This window comes from Procambarus clarkii, chromosome 60 (assembly GCF_040958095.1).
Source record: "Procambarus clarkii isolate CNS0578487 chromosome 60, FALCON_Pclarkii_2.0, whole genome shotgun sequence".
NCBI classification, from domain to species: Eukaryota; Metazoa; Arthropoda; class Malacostraca; order Decapoda; family Cambaridae; genus Procambarus; species Procambarus clarkii.
Window position 1 is genome coordinate 180,223 of NC_091209.1, and position 13,612 is coordinate 193,834.

At 38.7% G+C, this 13,612-nt stretch overlaps 1 long non-coding RNA gene across 1 annotated transcript; it reads right to left on the minus strand.

The window, feature by feature from the left end:
- Positions 1–4,751: 4,751 nt before the first annotated feature.
- On the minus strand, positions 4,752–5,894 carry LOC138353865 (uncharacterized). The gene is made up of 3 exons (XR_011223285.1): positions 5,468–5,894; positions 5,204–5,332; positions 4,752–4,824 (listed from the first exon to the last, which is right to left on the minus strand). It is a non-coding gene; the product is annotated as an uncharacterized lncRNA (long non-coding RNA).
- Between the last annotated feature and the right edge of the window lie 7,718 nt (positions 5,895–13,612).

Consider the following 13,612-nt stretch of genomic DNA (forward strand, 5'->3'; position numbering starts at 1 on the left):
TCTCCCGCTCGTACCTCACACCCCCTCCCTCCCCCCTTACCTCACAATCTCTCGCGTCACCTGTATTTACCTTACGCCGGTCAGCCAGACGCCTCATGTAGGTCACCTCTTATCTTATCTTATCTTATCTTCTCCATAATATCTGGACCGTCTCTCTCTCTCTCCTTCATATTGTTCATTCATAGTTCCTTTTCATTAAACTATTCAGTTTTACATATATAAGCAAAGTCAGGGACTAGTTTTACTAATACATCTTCTTTAGTATCCAATCATTTTCTTCGAGATTTAAAACACAGCTATTTCAAACGTATTAAAATACAATAATTTGGTATCGAGCTCCAGCTCCTATCCCCGCCTTAGTCCCCTGTCGTATAATGAATACTAACAGTCCAATCCCTCTAAAATTAAAAAATAATCATATTTCAAATGTAGTTCAATACAGTAATTTAGTTACCGAGCTCCAGCTCTTGTCCTCCACCTTAGTTCCCTCGCACATCTTCGTTAATACCTATTCAAATTCCCCGAAATTTCTACCCTCTGTATTTCAGACATAGTTTAGTAAAGGCAAACAGTTACCGAACTCTAGCTCTTATCCTCCGCCTTAGCTCTCTCTCGTATTTTCGTTAATATCTAATCAAATTCCCTGAAATTTCTACCCTCTGTATTTCAGACGTAGTTTAGTAAATCCGAACAATTATCAAACTCTAGCTCTTGTCCACAGCTTAGTTCAGTTGTACAAGATCGTTAGTAACAGACCAATTTTCCCCCGAAATTTAAAGCAGACATACTTCAAAGTTAGTAAATAAGATCAAGTCAGTTACTGAGCTCCAGCTCTCATCCCCACCTTAGTTCCCTCGCACATCTTCGTCAAACCTAATCAAATTCCCTGAATTGTTATCCCTCTGTATTTCAAACACAGTAAATAAGATCAAGTCAGTTACTGAGCTCCAGCTCTCGTCCCCACCTTAGTTCTCTCTCGTATCTTTGTAAACAACCCATCAATTTCCCTGAAATTTTTACCCTCTGTATTTCAGGCATAGTAAATATAAAGTAAACAATTATAAAACTCTAGGTTTTTTCCTCTGTCCAAGTTCACTTTTGTAAATTCATTATTATCAGTCCAAATCCCCCTGAAATTTAAACACCCAACTACATTTTCAGACATAGTAAATAAAAACCAGTTCAGTTATCAAGTATCAACTCTTGTCCCCCAGCTTAGTTCATTTTGTACAAGTTCTTTATTTTCCAACTAAATCACCCTGAGATTTAAGATCACCTTATTTCTAACGTAGTAAAATTAATCTGGACATTAGCCAAGCTCCATTTCCTCTGTCTTAGATCATCGAACATAATTATATCCGATCAAGTCTCTCTCCAGCCTATCTGTTTATCAGAGTAACCACCTTGCCATTCTTATCCCCGACGTATCCAAACCTTCAATAATTATACTGTATTTGCATAATTTCACTATATTCACCTGTGTTCTTCCCATTTTTTCCGTGTTTTCTGCGTTCATTCCATGTTCTACAAATGTTCACAGCATGCTCATTTCAAATTTTTTCTACCATTTTCCCCGTATGTTCACTATGTTCTTTGTCATGTTTCCATGTACATCATATGTTCTCTGTATAACTTTTATACTCAATATTCATGTTCTCAATGTTCTTAGCTTATTCTTCACATTTTTTCCATGTTTTCTGTGTTCATTCCATGTTCTACAAATGTTCACAGCATGCTCAGTTCAAATTTTTTCTACCATTTTCCCCGTATGTTCTCTATGTTCTTTGTCATGTTTTCATGTACATCATATGTTCTCTGTATAACTTTTATACTCAGTATTCATGTTCTCAATGTTCTTAGCTTGTTCTTCACATGTTCAGTGTTCATTCTTGTATACCCTATGTTCATTATCATGTCTTCATATTCTCTATAAGTTCATATTCCCTGAATGTTCACTCTATTCATCAACTTTTTCTTACGTGTTTTCTGTGTTCACCGTATGTTCACTGTGTTCATTCCCCTACTTAACCTCAATTTTTTTTTTATGTTCTTTGTTTCTTTAAACCAATTTGTTTCTTCCATTCACTAACTAGTTCTTTGTCAAATAATATTATACTGCAATACAGTTCCCTCAACAATTTTAGTCACCAAGTTTTTATTTGCAAAACTGTCAAAGTAATTCTCGTAGTCAACTTAATAGTTCTACCAACCCCGTTCTTAAACAAATCTACACTCTATTCAGTTCCAAATTTACAAAGACAAACCTTTCTTGTAACTTCTTAACAAAATCTTTCGCCAAACAACTAAAACATAGTCACTTTCGTCATTTCTAAACTAAACTTATTATCCAATCAGCCAAAAATAGTCAGGATTAATCTCATTCAACACCGTTCTTAACTAAAAACAACCTTTCTCTTAGCTAAAAATAGTCAGGATTAATCTCATTCAACACCGTTCTTAACTAAAACAACCTTTCTCTTAGCTAAAAATTGTCAAAGGAATCTTTCCAATACTGTTCATAACTAACTTTATCCATCGTCAAGTAATTGAAAATAGTCTCGTTTATCATTTCGTAACAGCCATTATGTTTTCGTCAAGTAAGAAAATATAGTCAAAGATATCTATCATCGTCGTTCTTAACTGACATTTATACTTTGTTGAGAACTAAAATAGTTACTGTCGTCATATTTTTTTTCTTGTCTTTCCTCAACTAAAATAGTCAAATGTTACTTTTCAACACTTTCGTAACTAAAATTATATGTCGCTAAGTAAGAAAAATAGTCAAAGGTGCTCTCCATAACACCATAGGTAAGTTAAGTTAGGATAGGTAAAGTTAGGTTAACCAGGTTAAGTTAGGTAAATGTAGGTAAGTTAGGTTAAGTTAGGTAAGTTAGGTTAAGTTATGTAAGTTAGGTTAAGCAGGTTAAGTTAGGTAATGTAGGTAAGTTAGGTTAAGCAGGATAAGTTAGGATAGGTAAAGTTAGGTTAAGCAGGTTAAGTTAGGTAAATGTAGGTAAGTTAGGTTAGGTAAGTTAGGTAAGTTAGGTGTGATAGGTAAGGTAAGTTTTGTTAGGATAGGTAAAGTTAGGTAAGATAGGTAAGGTAAGGTAAGTTATGTTAGGATAGGTAAAGTCAGGTTATGAAGGTTAAGTTAGGTAAGATAGGTAAAGTTAGGTAAGATAGGTAAGGTAAGGTAAGTTATGTTAGGATAGGTAAAGTTAGGTTATGCAGGTTAAGTTAGGTAAGATAGGTAAAGTTAGGTAAGATAGGTAAGGTAAGGTAAGTTATGTTAGGATAGGTAAAGTTAGGTTTAGGAACGTTACGTTAACTAAGTAACATCGGGTGGAGAGGATAGGTTACGTAGGTTTGAACAGTGTAGTTCAGAGAACAGTTTTAGGGTAAAGCAAATAAGAAAATATGTTTTAACAGAAGTGCATGTTTGGTATGAAAAGCTGAACTAGTTACATTTTGGAGAGAAATTTTATGACTGAAGATGTCTTAAAGAATAACATGATGGAAGAAGGAGAGTTTCTTTGATGAACGAAGGTGTCTTAGAGAACAACTTTTGGAGAACGAAGGTGAATTAGAGATCACTTTGATGACTCTGAGAATAACTTTTGGTCAACGAATATGGATTGGAAAGTTTCTCTAATGAACGAAGGTGACTTAAAGATTAACTTTTATGATTTAGAGAACATCTTTGATGTCTTAGATAGCAACATTGATGTCTTAGATAGCAACATTGATGTCTTAGAGATCAACTTTTGATGACTCTGAGAATAACTTTTATGTCTTAGAGAACAACTTTGATGAGCAAGATTAACTTTAGATGTCTCTGAGAATAACTTTTATGTCTTAGAGAACAACTTTGATGAGCAAGATTAACTTTAGATGTCTCTGAGAATAACTTTTATAACATAGAAATTAACTTTAATGAACAAAAGTGAGTTACAGAATAACTTTGATGACTCTGTGAATAACTTTGATGACTTTGAGAACAAGTTTGATAGCTCTTAGAATAACTTTGATGACTTTGAGAATGTCTTTGAGAACATGAGTAGTAATTTGTTAGCTCAGAGAATAACTTTTTGATGACATAGAGAATAACTTTTATAACATAGAAATTAACTTTAATGAACAAAAGTGAGTTACAAAATAACTTTGATGACTCTGTGAATAACTTTGATGACTTTGAGAACAAGTTTGATAGCTCTGAGAATGACTTTTATGCCTTTGAGATTAACTTTAATGAACGAAGATGTTTTAGAAAGTTTCTCTGACGAACGAAAGGTTACTTAGAGAATAACTTTTATGTCTCTGAAAATAACTTTCATGTCGCTGAGAATAACTTTCATGTCTCTGAGAATAACTTTATGTTTCAAAGGATGTCTTAGATTAACTTTTGATGTCTCTGAGATTAACTTTGATGAACGAGAAAATACTTTTTGATGACATCGAGAATAATTTTGATAGCTCTGAGAATAACTTTTATGCCTCTGAGATTAACTTTAATGAACGAAGATGTCTTAGAAAGTTTCTCTGATGAACGAAAGGTTACTTCGAGAATAACATTTTGATGACTGAGATTAACTTTTTGATGACTCCGAGAATAACTTTGAGGATGCGAGTAAATTTTTGAGTGTTTGAGAGTGTCTTTTGTTATCTCGAAGCGTAACTTTGGTGTTATGGAGAGCACCTTTGACTATTTTTCTTACTTAGGGGGCGTTAGTTAGGGTTCATAAAAGTTGTTCTAGTGCAATGAAAATTTATTGACGTGTTACACGTGAAGAGGGCTGCAAGTGGTCCAAGTTTCAGCATCGCAGCCTAAATAGAGAGGGAGAAAAAAAAAAAAACTTTTTTTAACCATTTTTTTACATGTTTTAAAGTTGATATAACAAATACAAATATCAACTGATATTATTTCTATGATACTCAGCTATCACAATACTATATAATAAAGGTTGTCTAGTTGCATTATTATCCCAAACCTATTTAGTGCAATAATACAAATTTTCAAAGTTCACCCAAAAAATTATGCAACAAAATGATGTTTATAAATATATATAAAATCAATAAATGATCTTAGGGGAAATATATAACTTGGGTTTTTAGAGGCACAGACTCTACATATAATGTGGAAGTTCCATGTAAATTGAATAATAAATAAAAAAGTTATTCAACCATATAGTTGCAAATTAGTTACCTGTAAAAAATGAAGGTCAAAGTTCAGCCACCTTTGGCTGAGGTTGATGAACTACCAATTTCAATCAAAATTACCACCCTTGTAGATTGGCATTCCTTCAGTAAGGTGTGTAAGTTCCATGAAGATCGCCTGATAAAAAAAAAAAAAAAAATTATTAAAAAAAAATAAAAAAAAAATAAAAAAAAATAAAAAAAAAGACAGCAGCTTTATATTTACAATTATTTATGATATAGTATCAAGATATAAAACATAATACATACTAACCTAATATAATTGGTCTGAAATATGCAACATCTTGCAACATCAAGAGGGAGAACGTCTTGAGTTGCAGGTCTAAGATCTTGAGTGGCAGGTGCCGCAGGTGGTGTGGCAGGTGCCGCAGGTGGTGTGGCAGGTGCAGCAGGAGGTGTGGCAGGTGCCACAGAGGTGTGGCAGGTGCCACAGGAGTTGTGGGTGCCTGGGTGTGAGGCGAGGTAGTGTGTTGTGGGGGCGGGAGGCTGCCCTCTCTCTTCACTCATGGGAACTCTTGTTTTGCCTCAGTGTGGCTTTACGCTCCTTCTTTACTTGGCTAACGCGTAGAGCTCTTGCCTTTAGAGCTTTCTTCTTGTCCGATACTATATCCATTGTGCAGTATATGCAAGAAAATACGATCTGTGCGAGCGCGTCAGGCATGCGACCGCCGGCACAGACACTGAGAGGGTGACTAAGCCAGTAATCGGATTATAGCCCCTCCCTCTCACAGAAGACAGTTGCCAGCGAGTGTGTTTATAATTTTTATATGCATAACAAGATATTCTCCACTCTATTGCGAAATACTAGACGCTTACAACGTATGACGCATCACCCTACGGCGCACCCGAGCCGCGAGGACCAGATTTCGGGCAATTGCGGCTGGAAAATTTGCTCTAATTACGTTATTTATTATCATAACATTAAACGGTTTGCACCACGGTGTTGCCAGAACGTTGTAGTATTTTTATAAATTTTTCGTGTTTGGCCGAATTTTTTCGGCCAAACAATGATAACGCCCCCTTAGCGACATATAATTTTAGTTACGAAAGTGTTGAAAAAGTTACATTTGACTATTTTAGTTGAGGAAAGACAAGAAAAAAAATATGACGACAGTGACTATTTTAGTTCTCAACAAAGTATATATGTCAGTTAAGAACGACGATGATAGATATCTTTGACTATATTTTCTTACTTGACGAAAACATAATGGCTGTTACGAAATGATGAACGAGACTATTTTCAATTACTTGACGATGGATAAAGTTAGTTATGAACAGTATTGGAAAGATTCCTTTGACAATTTTTAGCTAAGAGAAAGGTTGTTTTAGTTAAGAACGGTGTTGAATGAGATTAATCCTGACTATTTTTAGCTAAGAGAAAGGTTGTTTTTAGTTAAGAACGGTGTTGAATGAGATTAATCCTGACTATTTTTGGCTGATTGGATAATAAGTTTAGTTGAGAAATGACGAAAGTGACTATGTTTTAGTTGTTTGGCGAAAGATTTTGTTAAGAAGTTACAAGAAAGGTTTGTCTTTGTAAATTTGGAACTGAATAGAGTGTAGATTTGTTTAAGAACGGGGTTGGTAGAACTATTAAGTTGACTACGAGAATTACTTTGACAGTTTTGCAAATAAAAACTTGGTGACTAAAATTGTTGAGGGAACTGTATTGCAGTATAATATTATTTGACAAAGAACTAGTTAGTGAATGGAAGAAACAAATTGGTTTAAAGAAACAAAGAACATAAAAAAAAATTGAGGTTAAGTAGGGGAATGAACACAGTGAACATACGGTGAACACAGAAAACACGTAAGAAAAAGTTGATGAATAGAGTGAACATTCAGGGAATATGAACTTATAGAGAATATGAAGACATGATAATGAACATAGGGTATACAAGAATGAACACTGAACATGTGAAGAACAAGCTAAGAACATTGAGAACATGAATACTGAGTATAAAAGTTATACAGAGAACATATGATGTACATGAAAACATGACAAAGAACATAGAGAACATACGGGGAAAATGGTAGAAAAAATTTGAACTGAGCATGCTGTGAACATTTGTAGAACATGGAATGAACACAGAAAACATGGAAAAAATGTGAAGAATAAGCTAAGAACATTGAGAACATGAATATTGAGTATAAAAGTTATACAGAGAACATATGATGTACATGAAAACATGACAAAGAACATAGTGAACATACGGGGAAAATGGTAGAAAAAATTTGAAATGAGCATGCTGTGAACATTTGTAGAACATGGAATGAACGCAGAAAACACGGAAAAAATGTGAAGAACACAGGTCAATATAGTGAAAATATGCAAATACAGTATAATTATTGAAGGTTTGGATACGTCGGGGATTAGAATGGCAAGGTGGTTACTCTGATAAACAGATAGGCTGGAGAGGGACTTGATGGGATATAATTATGTTCGATGATCTATGACAGAGGAAATGGAGCTTGGCTAATGTCCAGATTAATTTTACTACGTTAGAAATAAGGTGATCTTAAATCTCAGGGTGATTTAGTTGGAAAATAAAGAACTTGTACAAAATGAACTAAGCTGGGGGACAAGAGTTGATACTTGATAACTGAACTGGTTTTTATTTACTATGTCTGAAAATGTAGTTGGGTGTTTAAATTTCAGGGGGATTTGGACTGATAATAATGAATTTACAAAAGTGAACTTGGACAGAGGACAAGAGCTAGAGTTTTAAAATTGTTTACTTCATATTTACGATGTCTGAAATACAGAGGGTAAAAATTTCAGGGAAATTGATGGGTTGTTTACAAAGATACGAGAGAGAACTAAGGTGGGGACGAGAGCTGGAGCTCAGTAACTGACTTGATCTTATTTACTGTGTTTGAAATACAGAGGGATAACAATTCAGGGAATTTGATTAGGTTTGACGAAGAAGTGCGAGGAAACTAAGGTGGGGACGAGAGCTGGAGCTCAGTAACTGACTTGATCTTATTTACTAACTTTGAAGTATGTCTGCTTTAAATTTCGGGGGAAAATTGGTCTGTTACTAACGATCTTGTACAACTGAACTAAGCTGTGGACAAGAGCTAGAGTTTGATAATTGTTCGGATTTACTAAACTACGTCTGAAATACAGAGGGTAGAAATTTCAGGGAATTTGATTAGATATTAACGAAAATACGAGAGAGAGCTAAGGCGGAGGATAAGAGCTAGAGTTTGGTAACTGTTTGTATTTACTAAACTATGTCTGAAATACAGAGGGTAGAAATTTCGGGGAATTTGAATAGGTAATAACGAAGATGTGCGAGGGAACTAAGGTAGAGGACAAGAGCTGGAGCTCGGTAACTAAATTACTGTATTGAACTACGTTTGAAATATGATTATTTTTAAATTTTAGAGGGATTGGACTGTTAGTATTCATTATACGACAGGGGACTAAGGCGGGGATAGGAGCTGGAGCTCGATACCAAATTATTGTATTTTAATACGTTTGAAATAGCTGTGTTTTAAATTTCGAAGAAAATGATTGGATACTAAAGAAGATGTATTAGTAAAACTAGTCCCTGACTTTGTTTATATATGTAAAACTGAATAGTTTAATGAAAAGGAACTATGAATGAACAATATGAAGGAGAGAGAGAGAGACGGTCCAGATATTATGGAGAAGATAAGATAAGATAAGATAAGAGGTGACCTACATGAGGCGTCTGGCTGACCGGCGTAAGGTAAATACAGGTGACGCGAGAGATTGTGAGGTAAGGGGGGAGGGAGGGGGTGTGAGGTACGAGCGGGAGAGGCAGTGAAATGATTCAGATATATAGTAATATACTAGTTTCTAAGTAAGAAACAAATAAGAACTTTTAACAAAACTCGTATGACATTATTTCATGATAAGAACTTTAACAAACTTCTAAGTCTCGGAAATTATTTTTATCATAAGAACTTTTAACAAACTTCTAAAATCTCGGAAATTATTTTTCTCTTAAGAAATCCTTACTTCCAAATCTGTGACTGACAAAATTTACCTGAAAACCCTGGGTCCCACACACGGTATTTGACCTGAAAACCATGGCTCCCACACACGATATTTGACCTGAAAACCATGGCTCCCACAAGGGATTTCCCCCCCCCAAAAAAAAAAAATCCTCTGTGGCACGTCATCCCTACTACTAGTGTTTGCTGGGGGCATGTTGGACAGTAAGTGTTTGCTGGGGCATGTTGAACAGTAAGTGTTTGCTGGAGGCATGTTGGACAGAAAGTGTTTGCTGGAGGTATTTTGGACAGAAAGTGTTTGCTGGAGGCATGATGCACAGCAAGTGTCTGCTAGAGGCATGTTGGACAGTAAGTGTTAACTTCGGGCATGTTGGACAGTGTTTGCTGGAGGCATATTGGACAGTAAGTGTTTGCTTGAGGCATGTTGGACAGTAAGTGTTTGCTGGGGGCATGTTGGACAGTAAGTGTTTGCTCGAGGCATGTTGGACAGTAAGTGTTTACTGGAGGCATGTTGGACAGTAAGTGTTTGCTGGAGGCATGTTGGACAGTAAGTGTTTCCTGGAGGCATCTTGTACAGTAAGTGTTTGCTGGAGGCATGTTGGACAGTAGGTGTATGCTGGAGGCATGTTTGACAGTAAGTGTTTGTTAAATGCATGTTGGACAGTAAGTGTTTGCTGGAGGTGTGTTAGACAGTGTTTGCTAGAGTCATGTTGGACAGTAAGTGTTTCCTGGAGGCATCTTGTACAGTAAGTGTTTGCTGGAGGCATGTTGGACAGTAGGTGTATGCTGGAGGCATGTTTGACAGTAAGTGTTTGTTAAATGCATGTTGGACAGTAAGTGTTTGCTGGAGGCATGTTGGACAGTGTTTGCTGGATTCATGTTGGACAGTAAGTGTTCGCTGAAGGCATCTCGGACAGTAAATGTTTGTTGGAGGCATGTTGGACAGTAAGTGTTTGCTGGAGTCATGTTGGACAGTAAGTGTTTGCTGGGGGCATGTTGGACAGTGTTTGCTGGAGGCATGTTGGACAGTAAGTGTTTGCTGGGGCCATGTTGTACAGTAAGTGTTCGCTGAAGGCATCTAGGACAGTAAATGTTTGTTGGAGGCATGTTGGACAGTAAGTGTTTGCTGGAGTCATGTAGGAGAGTAAGTGTTTGCTGGGGGCATGTTGGACAGTGTTTGCTGGAGGCATGTTGGACAGTAAGGGTTTGCTGGGGCCATGTTGGACAGTAAGTGTTTGCTGGAGGCATGTTGGACAGTAAGTGTTTGCTGGGGGCATGTTGGACAGTGTTTGCTGGAGGCATGATGGACAGTAAGTGTTTGCTGAAGGCATGTTGGACAGTGTTTGCAGGAGGTATGTTGGACAGTGTTTGCTGGAGGCATCTTGGAAAGTAAGTGTTTGCTGGAGGCATGTTGGACAGTAAATGTATGCTGGAGGCATGTTGGACAGTAAGTGTTTGCTGGAGGCATGTTGAACAGTAAGTGTTTGCTAAGGGCATATTGGACAGTGTTTGCTGGAGGCATGTTCGACAGAAAGTGTTTGCTGGAGGCATGTTCGACAGTAAGTGTTTACTGGGGGCATGTTGGAGAGTAAGTGTTTGCAGCAGGCATCTTGGACAGTAAGTGTTTGATGGAGGCGTTTTGGACAGTAAGTGTTTGCTGGAGGCATGTTGAACAGCTAGTGTTTGCTGGGGGCATGTTGGACAGTATGTGTTTGCTGGAGGCATGTTGGCCAGTAAGTGTTTGCTGGGGGCATTTTGGACTGTAAGTGTTTGCTGGAGGCATATTGAAGAGTAAGTGTTTGCTGGGAGCATGTTGGACAATGTTTGCTGGGGCATGTTGAACAGCAGGTGTTTGCAGGAGGCATGTTGGACAGCAAGTGTTTGCTGGAGGCATGTTGGTCAGTAAGTGTTTGCTGGAGGCATCTTGGACAGTAAGTGTTTGCTGGAGGCATGTTGGACAGTAAGTGTTTGCTGGAGGCATGTTGGACAGTAAGTGTTTGCTGGGGGATTGTTGGACAGCATTTGTTTGCTGGAGGCATGTTGGACAGTAAGGGTTTGCTGGAGGCATGTTGGACAGTAAGTGTTTGCTGGAGGCATGTTGGACAATAAGTGTTTGTTAGGGGCATGTTGGACAGCATGTGTTTGCTGGAGGCATGTACGACAGTAAGTGTCTGCTGGAGGCATGTTGGACGTTAAGTATTTGCTGGAGGTATTTTGGACAGAAAGTGTTTGCTGGAGGCATGATGGACAGCAAGTCTTTGCTGGAGGCATGTTGGACAGTAAGTGTTTCCTGGGGGCATGTTGGACAGTAAGTGTTTGCTGGAGGCATGTTGGACAGTAGGTGTATGCTGGAGGCATGTTTGACAGTAAGTGTTTGTTAAATGCATGTTGGACAGTAAGTGTTTGCTGGAGGCATGTTGGACAATGTTTGCTGGATTCATGTTGGACAGTAAGTGTTCGCTGGAGGCATCTCGGACAGTAAATGTTTGTTGGAGGCATGTTGGACAGTAAGTGTTTGCTGGAAGCATGCAGGACTGTAAGTGTTTGCTGGGGGCATGTTGGACAGTGTTTGCTGGAGGCATGTTGGACAGTAAGTGTTTGCTAGGGGCATGTTGGACAGTAAGTGTTTGCTAGAGGCATGTTGGACAGTAAGTGTTTGCTGGAGGCATATTGGACAGTAATTGTTTGCTGGGGGCATGTTGGACAGTGTTTGCTGGAGGCATGTTGGACAGTAAGTGTTTGCTGAATGCATGTTGGACAGTGTTTGCTGGAAGTATGCTGGACAGTGTTTGATGGAGGCATCTTGGACAGTAAGTGTTTGCTGAAGGCATGTTGGACAGTAACTGTATGCTGGAGGCATGTTGGACAGTAAGTGTTTGCTGGAGGCATGTTGAACAGTAAGTGTTTGCTAAGGGCATATTGGACAGTGTTTGCTGGAGGCATGTTCGACAGAAAGTGTTTGCTGGAGGCATGTTCGACAGAAAGTGTTTGCTGGAGGCAAGTTCGACAGTAAGTGTTTGCTTGGGGTATATTGGCCAGTGAGTGTTTGCTGGAGGCATGTTGAACAGTAAGTGTTTGCTGGAGGCATGTTGGACAGTAAGTGTTTGCTGGAGGCATGTTGGACAGTAAGTGTTTGCTGGAGGCATGTTGGACAGTGTTTGCTGGAGGCATATTGGACAGTAAGTGTTTCCTGGAGGCATCTTGTACAGTAAGTGTTTGCTGGAGGCATGTTGGACAGTAGGTGTATGCTGGAGGCATGTTTGACAGTAAGTGTTTGTTAAATGCATGTTTGACAGTAAGTGTTTGCTGGAGGCATGTTGGACAGTGTTTGCTGGATTCATATTGGACAGTAAGTGTTCGCTGGAGGCATCTCGGACAGTAAATGTTTGTTGGAGGCATGTTGGACAGTAGGTGTTTGCTGGTGGCATGTAGGACAGTAAGTGTTTGCTGGGGGCATGTTGGACAGTGTTTGCTGGAGGCATGTTGGACAGTAAGTGTTTGCTGGAGGCATGTTGGACAGTAAATGTTTGCTGGGGGCATTTTTGACAGTGTTTGCTGGAGGCATGATGGACAGTAAGTGTTTGCTGAAGGCAAATTGAACAGTGTTTGCTGGAGGTATGTTGGACAGTGTTTGCTGGAGGCATCTTGGACAGTAAGTGTTTGCTGGAGGCATGTTGGACAGTAAGTGTATGCTAGAGGCATGTTCGAGAGTAAGTGTTTGCAGGAGGCATCATGGACAGTAAGTGTTTGATGGAGGCGTTTTGGACAGTAAGTGTTTGCTGGAGGGATGATTGACAGCTAGTGTTTGCTGGGGGCATGTTGGCCAGTATGTGTTTGCTGGAGGCATGTTGGCCAGTAAGTGTTTGCTGGGGGCATTTTGGACAGTAAGTGTTTGCTGGAGGCATGTTGAAGAGTAAGTGTTTGCTGGGAGCATGTTGGACAGTTTTTGCTGGGGCATGTTGAACAGTAAGTGTTTGCAGGAGGCATGTTGGACAGCAAGTGTTTGCTGGAGGCATGTTGGTCAGTAAGTGTTTGCTGGAGGCATCTTCGACAGTAAGTGTTTGCAGCAGGCATTTTGGACAGTAAGTGTCTGCTGGAGGCATGTTGGACAGTAAGTGTTTGCTGGGGGAATGTTGGACAGCATTTGTTTGCTGGAGGCACGTTGGACAGTAAGGGTTTGCTGGAGGCATGTTGGACAGTAAGTGTTTGCTGGAGGCATGTTGGACAATAAGTGTTTGTTAGGGGCATGTTGGACAGCATGTGTTTGCTGGAGGCATGATGGACAGTAAGTGTTTGCTGGAGGCATGTTGGACGTTAAGTGTTTGCTGGAGGTATTTTGGACAGAAAGTGTTTGCTGGAGGCATGATGGACAGCAAGTGTTTGCTGGAGGCATGTTGGACAGTAAGTGTTA